This window comes from Lutra lutra, chromosome 13, assembly GCF_902655055.1.
Source record: "Lutra lutra chromosome 13, mLutLut1.2, whole genome shotgun sequence".
In the NCBI taxonomy this organism is placed as follows: domain Eukaryota; kingdom Metazoa; phylum Chordata; class Mammalia; order Carnivora; family Mustelidae; genus Lutra; species Lutra lutra.
Genome location: NC_062290.1, coordinates 55,385,047 through 55,398,286, shown reverse-complemented (window position 1 = coordinate 55,398,286; position 13,240 = coordinate 55,385,047). Strand labels below are relative to the sequence as shown.

The 13,240-nt window shown below is 32.9% G+C and overlaps 1 non-coding gene across 1 annotated transcript; it reads right to left on the bottom strand.

Annotated features, from left to right (window-relative positions):
- Positions 1 to 11,545: 11,545 nt before the first annotated feature.
- Positions 11,546 to 11,680, bottom strand: LOC125084209 (U4 spliceosomal RNA). Its single transcript, XR_007122546.1, has one exon. It is a non-coding gene; the product is annotated as a U4 spliceosomal RNA (small nuclear RNA).
- Positions 11,681 to 13,240: the final 1,560 nt, after the last annotated feature.

The window sequence follows — 13,240 nt, the reverse complement described above, 5'->3', positions numbered from 1 at the left end:
TTGAACTTTTTTGGAATGTGTTTACCACTGGTGATCCCTGAACTGGTGTTTTGAATAGAACAGCTATTAATAAGTATTTGTTGCATAAACACTGTGACCAGTTACAGAATATAATGAGACAGTAGGAAGGGCATGTGTGGTATAAAAATTTAGAGCTCAAATTCATATAGATTTCTATACACAATTCATTTGTGAACTTCTAATAATTTAACTACATACCTCACTTAATCTGCCATACCAAGGGAAATAAAAATATATTTCACTTATAAATCCTGCCTACGGTAGAAGCAATTTAAAATGGAATATATGGAGAGAATAATTAATATTTGATTGATGTCAAAGGATCTGAAAAGTACTTCACTTTCAAGACACATGGACCATCCTCTCAGATTCCTCTTCAATGGAAAATAAAAACTTCTAGGAGGATAAAAACCTCACATTCCTTGATGAGACACACATATATACAGACGTACATATGAAATATACGAGAAAGTGAGTTGTGAGAAAAATGAGAACTATATATGTGTAGTATATATTTATATAATGTGTATGCCCGCATGCATGTGTGTATTTGGGCACAAGCGTGCACACACACACACAGACACACACACACCCTTGGACTCCAAAAGTGTAATGGCAGAAATGAATGAAATTATATAATGAAATCAGCACCTTTCTGGATTAGACCAATCCTGAATTGGTGACCCATGTGAGGTGCAAGAACCATGCCTATCCTCACATATACTTTGTCTTGCTCACAAAAATTAACTGCTCACGTATATGCAGGTCTAATTCTAGAATTCATAATATCCTATTGCTATGTTTCCTTACCCTAATATGAGTATCACACTTTCTTGACCGCTGTACTTCTTTTCTAAGCCTTGAAATCAGACAAGGGGCATCTTCCATCTTTTTCTGTGCCATATATTTCCTTTTCTCTTTTTTTATGTCTCTGTTCATTCTTTCTGGGGATTTGTCTTATAAATCTTTAACAATTAACTTTGAATTTGTTAATTTTCATTATTTGCCTTCTCTGTCATTGATCTCTAATTAATATGTCACTCTCCTACTTATTTTGGATTTAATTTCCTGTTCCTTTTTTAGCATCTTACGGTCAACGATTGAAAAGGTTAGAATTACATATAGTTTAGAAGACCTTTATGCAACTTCTAACTTCTGGATATCTGGCTTTGATTTGGTCAGGATAAGGAATAAGTAATTGTCTAACAAATAAGCTTGAATATGCTGGTAGAGTCAAAAGCTTTCCTGTTGACACTCCAGGTCATTTTGTTTAATGATGACTTTTACCTGGTCTGTTTTGTTAGTTTGGCTTGACTGTATAACCAGAGAGGCATAAAAAGACCCTGCTAGAAAAGTGTGTGTTAAGCTCTTCCAAAACCAGTATTCATCCACAAATTATGACGGTTTAAACATAAGATGAAATGTGTCATCTATGAATAATAATTTATGAGTACTTATTTCTGTGGATGTTGCCATATCTGACATGATCATGAGAAATATAGATGTTCCCTCTTGTAATTTACACTTCATCATGGTTCTTTTCATTTAAATGAAAAGTGATTTTTATAATATCTGACATATATTTTCTTTTTTGGAAAAAATTCTGGGTTTGACCATCCTAACAATATCTGGAAATGAGTATTTTCTTTTAGATTTCTTATCACAGAAAATTTTTGCAGGATTTAAATATGCTCACTTTTGATCCTAAACCTTTTTCAATAGTAGAAATTACTACAAATGAATTTAATTATCACTTTTTAAATGTTACTATAAAGTAATCTCCTGTTTATTAAACATGCCAATTCCAAATCTGGATTTTTTTTTTCCACTTCAGAAAACTACTCTATTAATAGTAAAGTAAGTATGATTTAATTAGGATGCAGAAGAATTATACAAGTTGAAAAGATTTTATGTATTCTTATCACAAGGATGAGATACTCTAAACTTGCATTAAAGTATATTTTTGTTCTGTTCCTTTGGTAGGTCCGTGGGCTAAAGTAAAGGAAGTTAATGAAGACAGACTGACACTATATTTCATCTTCAAAACTTTTTGATTTGCTCTTCTTTCTGAGTCTCACGAACAGGTAAGACAATGAGCAAACCCTTCATTCTAATCTCAGAGAAAAATAGGTGCTGTTTCCAGGTTCTACTTTAAGTATAGTCTTTTCAAGTCTTTGCAAGCACCCTTATAAGTACCTGACCTTCAGATCAAAAGATTAAAGGAAAAAAAATAAAAGCAAAGAAGCTCTCTTTCTTCCCCCTCATATTCTGTGGAAATGATACTGCTTGTTTGAGGCCAAAATGTGTCTTCTTTTTCTTTTCTTCTTTAATTTTTTTTTTATTTTGTACAGATTGATTTAGGAACTATTTATATACGTGACCTCCTCTTTTCCATGGCCATGCTTTATGTTAGCAATACAAAAGTACATAGAACATGATTATTAATTTTACTTTTTAATGGTAAGGTGGTTACTGTTTGAGAGGTTATATGTAGTCATGGTTAAATACTTGTTATAAGACATAACCGAATTTGGATCCAAGTTTGATCTCTGATTTATCAACTTACCACCTGTGGTACTTTAAGCATTTACATTTTAGATCATCAGTTTTCTCTATTTTAAAAGAAAATAATACTTTCTCTGAAAGATTATGCTAACAGTTGGATCATGTAATGAAGAGTTAGAGGAAGTGTTTGGAGAATGCTTGGCACATAATAAGTGGTCAGTAAGAGGAAGAGATTTGAATATCTTGTTCGTCATCATTGTTTTCATCAGCACCATCATTGATCTGTCAGTATTCTAGTACATAGCAGTCTATATGTAATAGTTATTTTAGAACTGGGGCTTCATATTGGATGTGAGATATATTTGTCACTAATAGTATAGTAGTTTGATTACCTTAGCCAAAAATGTTACAGGCAGATACATTTCTGGTTAGATCAATTTACTATTTTGAAAAGAAATATATAATTAAAGATACTCTTCACGTAGTATAAAGTGACTATCATTTTTGGCTTCTGTTTTAACATTTTTAACATTTTAACATTTGGTCTATGATAACTTTCAATTTTCCATTTCTGCCTTTCTATTTCTCATCTTAGTGTTTTCTTACTTGTTAATAAGTTAAAGCTGAGGGATACTAGGAAAATATTTTAAATAATATCAAAATCTCTGATCTAAAAAGCCCTAAGTCAGAAGGTTACATCTACCCTATCAGTACATGTTCTGTCTTCACCCTTAAAATAAATAGCACTATCCTCAGGTCAATTACAGTCTATTTAATGGAGAAACACAGAGGAAGTGAATTTATATATGGAATGGTTTGCTATTGAAGAAAGTGATTGTGTCTTTCTTATTCTTTTTTTTTTAAATTTAAGATTGGGTCATATTGTTGCTGTTTGGAACTTTTATGTAGAATCAGGCTTCCACCATTCTTGCCAGCTTTCCTTAAAACATTTTAATTAATATTTTAAAAAAGTGATATACCTTACATGAATTTCAAAACTTTTCTGTGATGTAGTTTATATATCATGAAATGATCAAATCTTAAATCATTTAATCAAATTTGATGACTAAATATTAAGACACAGAATATTTCCATTACCCTAACAGAGTTTCCATGTACACCTTTGTGGTCAAACCAGACAAGACCCCTACCAGTAAGAAACCCTTGATCTAACCATTGATTAGTTTTGCCTTTCTATAATTTTATATAAATAGAATTACATGGTGTACACTCTTTTATTCCTAGTTTCATTCATTGTTTATAATATTTGTGAGATTATTGATACTGTTAGATCTATCAGTAACCCATTCTTTCTACTTCTGAGTAGTATTCCCCTGTATTAATATTCTATAATTTGCTTATACATTTACTTGATGGTAGAAGTCTGCATTATTTCCAGTCTTTGGCTTTTATGAATAAACCTATAATGAACATTCCTTAGAAAGATTCTTGTAGACCTTGTTTTTCATTCTTTTGGATAAATATCTAGGGGTGGAATTATGCACCTTCTTAAACTGGAAATTACATGCAATATATATGAAACATTTTGTGCTCCCATCAGCCTTTTATGAGAGCTCTGGTTGCTCCACATTTTCTACAGTGTTGTCAGTGTTTCCATTTCTCCATTTTAGTGTGTATCTCCTGTGCCTCACTACAGTTAACTTTGCATTTCTGTGATAACTAATGAGGTTAAGTTTCAACTACTAAGGTAGAGTTCTAATCTTCCACATCTTTATGGTTTTTTTTCTGTTTGTTCTATTTATTAAGAGGTATGCTAATGTGTTCAATAATGATTGGGGGATTTGTGCCTCATTCCCTTTAGCTTTGTCAGTCTTTTTTCTCCTGCACACAGAAACTTGATTATAGGGTAAATAAACATTTAGTATGATGTTTTCTTGATTAACCGACTACTCCTTTACTGGAAAATGACTCTTCTAAATTCCACATATGAGTGAAATCATATGGTATTTGTCTTTCTCTGACCTGTTTTGCTTAGCATAATACATTCTAGCACCATTTATATTGTTTGAGAAAGAAAAAAAAGTGAGTAAGAGAGAGAGGGAGGCAAATCATAAGAGACTCTGAAGGATGAGAACAAACTGAGGGGTTCATGGAAAGAGGTGGTTATTATGGAGGACACTTGTGATGAGCATGGTATGTTACATTTAAGTGATGAATCACTAAATTCTACTCCTGAAACTAATATTACACTATATATTAACTGACTAAAATTTAAATAAAAACTTAAAATAGTGAATAAAAAGGACTCTTTTATCTATGGTCACTCCCTTTATCTTGAATTTTATTTTGTCTCATATTAGTAAGTCACACTGGCTTTCTCCCACTTAGTTTGTGGGGTAATTTTTTCCCCATCTTTTTACCTTCAAATTACTTGTGTGTGTTTTAATGTTTAAGTTTGTGTCTTGTAAAACCATAATTCATCTTGCTTTTTGTGTATTATGATGCTCTACCTGTTAATTGGGGTCTTTGATTCATTTAACTTAATTATTGATAAATTTGAATTTTAAATTTTGATGTTTGATTCCCATGTTTTCTGTATTCTCTTGTTTCCTCTGTTTTTAACTTCCTATGTTATTTTTTGGTGAATGACTTATAGCATTCCCTTTCATCTTCTCTAATGAATTTTTATCTGTTCTTCTTTGTCTTATTTTTTATTGGTTTCTTTGGGCATTAAAAAATGAGTTTTAAAGTTATCCCAGTCTGGATCCAAAGCTACTTTATTAACTTAAAAAAAATCTAAGGACTTCATAATAATGGATTTCCAATTTATGGACTTCATGACAATGTATTTAGTGTACTGTACTTTGCGTTCTTATTTTCATATATTTTGTTATAGAAATGCTATAAAATTTATTTTTCATACTTTAATAAAGACAGATTTATTTATTTGAAGGGGAAGGAGGAGAGAGAATCTCAAGCAGACTCCCCGTTGAGTGGAGTCTCTCCCGATTCAGGGCTCAATTTCATGACCCTGAGATCATGACCTAAGCAGAAATCAAGAATTGGACACTTAACTAATGAGCCACTCAGGTGCCCTCATTCTTCATATTTTATTTACTTACTTACTTACTTAATTAAATTTTTGAGAGAGAGTTCCATGAGAGGCCATGAGTGGAGGGAGGAGGAGAAGAAGAAATAATCTCAAGCAGGCTCCACAATCAGCACAGAGCTATAGCTGGTGCTTGATCTCAGAACCCTGAGATCATGACCTTAGCCAAGATCATTACCTGAGCAGAAATCAAGAGCCATATACTCAACTGACTCAGCCACCCAGGTGCACCTTTTTTAAACAGCTTATAACATCAAAGGAACTAATCCTGTCCTTTGAATTTTAGTTCACTGGTTGCTTTGTGACTGTAGGTGTCTGATGGGCTCAAAAATAAAATTTTTTAGGTTATCTACTTTGATCTTACTATTAGGTTGGTAGCAACATTTTCTTATAATGTTCTACAAGCCAAATTTATCTAAGATATATTTAATGACTGTACTTTGGTTTTTAAGGAGATACGTGTTTTTCATCCTGTGTGCTGAGGATAAATACATAAGAGTAAGACAGAATCCTATCCTTAAAAATATATGTATATATTTCCTCATGTTAAAGGTAGAAGTAATACATAAATAATACATTAAATAGTAAAATAAAATAAAATAATAAATAATACAAATGAAGGAATTGGAATGATAATGACTTTTCAAGGTCTTGGGAATGGGCATAGTGCTTTTAAAAATAAAATAGCAGGGGCGCCTGGGTGGCTCAGCGGGTTAAAGCCTCTGCCTTCGGCTCAGGTCATGATCCCAGGGTCCTGGGATCGAGCCCCACATCGGGCTCTCTGCTCAGCAGGGAGCCTGCTTCCTCTCTCTCTCTCTCTCTCTCTCTGCCTGCCTCTCTGCCTACTTGTAATCTCTGTCAAATAAATAAATAAAATCTTTAAAAAAAAAAATAGCAGTTAGATTTTCTATTTTACCTGTTGAATATTGAATATTATTAGATTTATGATAGTGCATGTCGCCTAACAAAACATTTCCACATACATACATTATCTTACTCTACTTTTTTTTAACTTTACCCTTCTCTAGAAATAGCATTTTTTTTAAAGATTTTATTTATTTATTTATTTGACAGAGAGAGATCACAAGTAGACGGAGAGGCAGGCAGAGAGAGAGAGAGGGAAGCAGGCACCCTGCTGAACAGAGAGCCCGATGCGGGACTCGATTCCAGGACCCTGAGATCATGACCTGAGCCGAAGGCAGCGGCCTAATCCACTGAGCCACCCAGGTGCCCCTAGAAATAGCATTTTTTTTTAAAGATTTTATTTTATTTATTTATTTGAGAGAGAGACAGTGAGAGAGAGCATGAGCGAGGAGAAGGTCAGAGGGAGAAGCAGACTCCCCATGGAGCTAGGAGCCCGATGCGGGACTCGATCCCTGGACTCCGGGATCATGACCTGAGCCGAAGGCAGTCCAACCAACTGAGCCACCCAGGCGTCCCCCTAGAAATAGCATTTTTAACTTTGTTAGTGCTTCAGCATTTTCATGATGGGTTCCTGTGCATTATCTCAGATGATTCTCCAAAAATTTTGAGAAACCAGGATGAAAGTTACTTGGTAGAATAAATACAAATATAAGATTTTTGAGTAAAAGAGGATTGGATCAGATTTGATAATTGTTTGAGATGGCAAAGGGACACCAAGGGTTACATAAATAAGACAAGAACATCTAATCTACGAAGTAAATCACAATCTTGAAAAGATACCAAACTTGCGTGGAAGAAAGGAACTTCAGTCAGTGAGTAGAAATCCTTCCTAAATATTAAGTCTCGGTCTTTTTCTGCAAAGTATTCGTTGTTCTGGATAGTGGCTTGAATTTTTTCTTTAATTCTTCACTCTAATAAATGAAAAAAAAATCCATTAAATATCTAAGTGAAATAAAATTGTTGGAAATATGGTTGAAAACTGTCATTATAATACTTTATTGACAAACTGAAAGCAGAGCTAAAACATGAGTATAGACTTGGCATGGTGAAACTCTTTTGCCATTGATTATGCTCAAATAATATACAATATTGTTTATAAGAAAATATCCTAATATGTGATATCCTATTATTAAATGTTAATAACTACCTCAGAGATTTCTGTGAGGATTATATGCTGCTGAGCTTGATATCACTACAATCTTCAAGATGTTCAGCTTAAGAAGCCTTAGTGTTTGGTGTCAGGATGTTTAAATGGGAGAGGGCCTGAAATTACTTGAAAACCTTTACCAAAGAAATATACTTTCTACCTTTGGCCATGTTCCTATAATGAATGTGAAAGTGGACTTTTCCACCCCAGCTTCGAATTTGGGGCTTTGAATCCTGCTTTGATAGCCATCAAAATTACTATTTTATTCTCTTTCTGGTAGGTTATTGGATATTCTTGGCTTCCATTTACTTACTGGACCACACATCTGTCTACAGATGCTATTATAACTTTCATTAAAAACAACAAAAACCAAATGACATAATCACATACAAAAACCGTTCAGTTCAATACTTTGGTAAATTATTTGTCTTATAGCCATCTTCTTCTAATAGTATTGATCTGAAGTTAGCATCTCAGTTGATGTAGGGTGACTATTTAGAGTTATTTCTTAGATGTTCTGAAAGTGAGATAACAAGGAAGAGAAGAACTGAGAAAGAGGGAAGAACATGGTGAAAATGATTTCTTAGATATTAAAGAACATATTCATTAACATTAATAAAACTTATACTCTCATCTACTTTATAGCAGACAGAAATCAACTGTCTTCAGTTCTTTATATCTGATAATACAGATTTTATATCTAATAATGTATTATTTGGATGATAGGAAATATCCACATCTTAACCAACTGACAAAGAAGGTGTAGATCTTCTATAGTGTCTGCTAACACTATACAGATTTACCTAAATTTGACAATGGCCAATTAACAGAAGTGTTGAGTAACTTTCAGAGGTCCTAGGACAAGGTAGTAAGCATGGCAAATTTCAGTTTTCACCATCACATTGCTAAGTAACTAAGTTCCTGCATTCCAAACAGGAAATTGAATTTATCTCATAAATTTAACTCCCTAGTCATTCTCTATGCTTACTCTCCAGCTGGGTAAAGAGGATCAGGTGAGATCAGAGAATTTCTTGGGATGGCAAAAGATCATGAAAGTCATGTAGGTGAGAGACAAACAAGATTTGCTCTGTGATCAAAGCAGCATGTATACATCCCATCCTTGGGGAAGAAGCCATCCTCTTCAGGGAAGGAAGAAAATGAAGGAAACAGAGACTAACCTATTCCTGAGAACTGATGCTTGAATAATTGAAAGATGATAATTCTGTCATTAGAGTAGTCTACGTAATTAAAGCCACTTATCTGAAATCCATGAGCTCAAAGTCCTCAAAATAATTTCTTTATAGGTTTAGTACCTACACCTGATTTGGTGCCAAGATCTGAATGGGCCTTATTCTATCCAGACATGTATATAATCCATGTAATAATCATAATTTGCTACAGAAATATTTAAGTCATTGATTTCGTGTTACTCTTCCTGATCCCATTCTGTGGTGTTACATAATATATGGCATATATTCTTTCTAAAATATAAAATCATCCAAATTCTGAAAAATACTATATGTCTCTAGATTTTGGTTTGTGATCTTTATTTGTGCATTGTTTTATTTTCTAATGATTGTGTGTCCCTGTAAGACACAAAAAAATCAGAAGTACCTATGACTCTGGGGTTACAAGATTTATCAAATATAAATACAGGACTTACAATTAAATTTGAATTTCAGATAACATATTTTTTTTTCTTTTTTAAGATAAGCCTGTCCCTTGCAATACTTGATGCATACTTGTAGTGAAAAAATGTTTGTTGTTTATCTAAAATTCAAATTCAATCATTGTCTGATAGCTTATATGGGAAACCTTAACTTCGAGTATAAAGATAAAATTGTCCTTAATATATAATGTTTCTTTTCTTGCTTAAGTTTGCTCATTAGTACATCCCTAGCAATCAAGAATATTTTAAATGCTTTGTATTTCATAATTTATACTTCTAAAAAAAATTAACTGTTGACTATGCCTTGTCAAAGGATTCAAAAATTCTGGTCTATCTTCTGGTCTATCTATCCCTATCAAAGATTCAAAATTCTGATTTATTTCTTGACCCTATCTGGGAAGGGACACTGATAGAGTGTCTAGAATTTTCACATGTCTTATAAGAAATGGTTGTGAGATTGGTACAAAATTTATTTTTAATTAAAATCATAGACTTATTAAAGGGATAATCCTTGGATTTTGACATGGACTTTTAAAATTATATTTCGCTGACAAAGAACTAACATATAAAAATTTATTAAGTTATTAAAGAATAGATAAAGCTAGAAGTAGACCATAAAATAGATCAATTAAATCTGCAAATCTTGGTAAAATTCTGTTCCTTCAATCACACACTTGGCATTTTTATCACATGGACTTTATTCTTTTTAAGTAGCTTGTAAACTCTTTAAAGGCATGGATGTTATATATTATATATTTTTTTCATTATTCATGTACTTATATTTTTAATCATTTTCAATGACTTGTTATACACATAACAACAGTTTGTGACAGACTAAAATGTCAACACTCATTGGATTGATTTATCCAGCTTTACAGGGAAGAGATTGGTATTGAAAGCTGTATGTGAATTGATGGAAGAAAATTACTCCACACATTAAAACTGAAACACTAGACTTTGTTTCTTCTTTCCTATCTAGTACTTTTTACAATCAGGCCAGAACTCTGGATTTATATTTTATTCCTATTTAGGGAGATTCATTTTGCCATACTTCTCAGAAGCATTGCTTCAAGGCTATCACTGATAAAATTTCAAAGATATAATATCATTTACTTATGTAAGAGAACATTATTCTTGTTTTAAATTAATCTGCATTTTTAAGAACAAAGATCGTTGAAGGCCAGATTTCCAATTTTTCAAACAAAGATAGCCATTTCAAAAATTTGTCCACAGTTTAAAACTCATTAAGAAATTTGAAGTGTTTCATAGGTGACTATATTTTAAAAGAAATAATACAAGACCTCGTGTTTTCAAAATCAAAATAGTTTTATTATTCTGTTATTTACCTATATGTTTTTAATAAGAACTTAAGTTGGATTTTCGTTTTTAAAAATACAATTAAATGCAATTTAAAAATGGCAATGATAAAGAACTTTTAAAACTTAAATGAGTGTTTGGCATGTTTATGTTAACCAGCAATTATTCCAAGCTCTCATCCTAGAACTAGAAAATGAATGAAACACAACTGCATTAACTACAATTATCTTTGAATTTCAAAAACAAAAACACTTTAGAAACTTTGGAGCTACATTTTGCAGGGATTGGGTGAGTTACAATTAAGAAATAAAAAAAAATAATAAGTACTTTGTTACCAAACTGAAGTTAAAATATGAGACTGTCAGAATTTTTAAGGTCCATAACAATAAGGATCCTTTGTTTTGTATGCTTATTATAGAATTTAACTCAGAAACTGCAGGAGATACTGTTAGCTGTCAACAAAGCCCATTCTCCCATTTTTGTGCGCCATGCAGCTAGACATTTTCTAGCCTCTTTTGCTCTTGGTTATGGCTATCTGCCTCAATTTTAAGTAAATGAGATGACAGTGGAAGGGATGTGTGCCCTGAGGCTTGTCACATTGAAGCTTCCTATGTTTGGGCTTTCCTACTTTTTCCTTCTTGAACGGCTTCATGTAGAAAATGACAAGGCTTTTGAGGATGATGTAGCAACAAGGTGAATGAACTTTTGGCACCCAAATGGGGAAAGTTTGTCAGTGACAAACTGATTCTCTGCTCAAGTCCCAGGAAAATGAAAGTTTTGGCCTATTTGTATCCAAAGCATAGTCACCTATAACTGGTCAGGCTTTATTATTATTTTTTTAAATGGGTTCCCATGTCTGTAACCAGGAGTAAAGGGAAGTCATTACTAGTGTACCATTGCAGATTATCAAAGAAATTATAATAAAATTTTACCTGAAAGTCACTGAAGTTTGGGAAAAGTTTTCAATTAGCAATAATCACGCCTCGGATAAACCTCATTGGCTACGATACTGCCACTGCGCAAAGAAAGTCACTGAAGTTTAGCTGGGTTTCAAAGTTATACCATCTATGGCTAACTATTGATAAAACTCTGCATAGACAGGGAAACTCTGCAAATGTCTATGAGAATAAGAAACAGGTCTGTATATAGTTGATATATCATTATAGTTTTTTGCCAGGAATATTAATTAACACTCTCACCAAATTACCTCTGTCCTTCTAACTGGGTTTGATTATGTCATAACCGATGAGGGTTAGTATGAATGATTAGCAGAGTAAAGGATAACTTGACTGATGACACACTTAAGCTGCTTTTCACTTTTAATTTTTAAAGCAGTCCTAGTTTTTCTAGTTTTAAAAAGTTAAAAATGGCTTTACAGAAAAATTTACCAAAAGATAAAAAAAAGACTATTTAAACAAATGCACTATTATGTGTTAGATGTAGACACAGAAACTCTTTGAGAATACCCAAATATTAACAAGGTCTTGAATTTTTTAAAATCCTATATATGTTACTATAAACCTGTGAAAACCTGGCAGATTTTCGGTGCTGTGCTGTGTGTCCCTGTGGGTCCTACTGTGTGTCTTTGGTCTCCCTCCTGTATGCACAGACACCACGCGTGTATCCACTGATGTCAGAAGAGTGCTTTCTGCCCATCAGTTTTTTACATGAATGGGAATTTCCCTGACTGTATACAATCTTTGACTGTGGAAAATATGATTACTTGTATTGAGTCATTTAAAAAAACATTCCATTAGGGCCTTTTATGTGTTGGCTTTCAATGCTTTAAACAAAAACAAAAACAAAACAAAAAAAAAACAATGCTCAGTATGATTTTTCTCAGATATAGCCCACAAAATAGAGAAAAAAATAATTATCCTATCTATACCATACATTATTTATTAGTAACTCCAAAGCATACCGTTATCAGTCTACTGGAATATTCTCTACTACTTCCCCCCACTCATAGCAAAAACCACCAGGTTTCTCTTTTAGAGGCAGCAGCTCTGAGATTTCTTATCCAAATACCCTCTAAGATGAAACTTTACCTAAATAATTTGGAATAATTTATAGTCAAAATGACACATTTTTCCTGATGAAAGCAGGAAGACCCACATGTTTAATATCTTCAATACTACTTTGCACAGAAAACTGTGAGACACACTAAAGCTTTTGTTCATTTACTGTCATTTAGAATATGTAAATTATATTTTCATAAAAGTCATGTACTTTAACATTCAAATGATGTATTTAAATGTAGATGATAGTGTATTTAGTTAACAATGTGGGATTGAGATTTGGCTAACAAACCTTTCATTGTACCCATCAGGATACTGGCCTGTTCAGAACTCCTTAGAGACGCACTATGGTCCTTTGTGCTATAGAGTAAGGATTACAAACTCTATACATTGAAACCAGATTTTCAGTAAGATTCCTGGGAGTATTTGACATCTGTGTCCACAGATAGGCTGAATTACATAAATGGCTACATTTCGCCTAAAAATTGTCTCCTCTGGTGTATCCAGAATAGTCTACATGTCTGAAATTAAAATGAAATTTAGAACCAACATTCTGCACATGAAAGAGA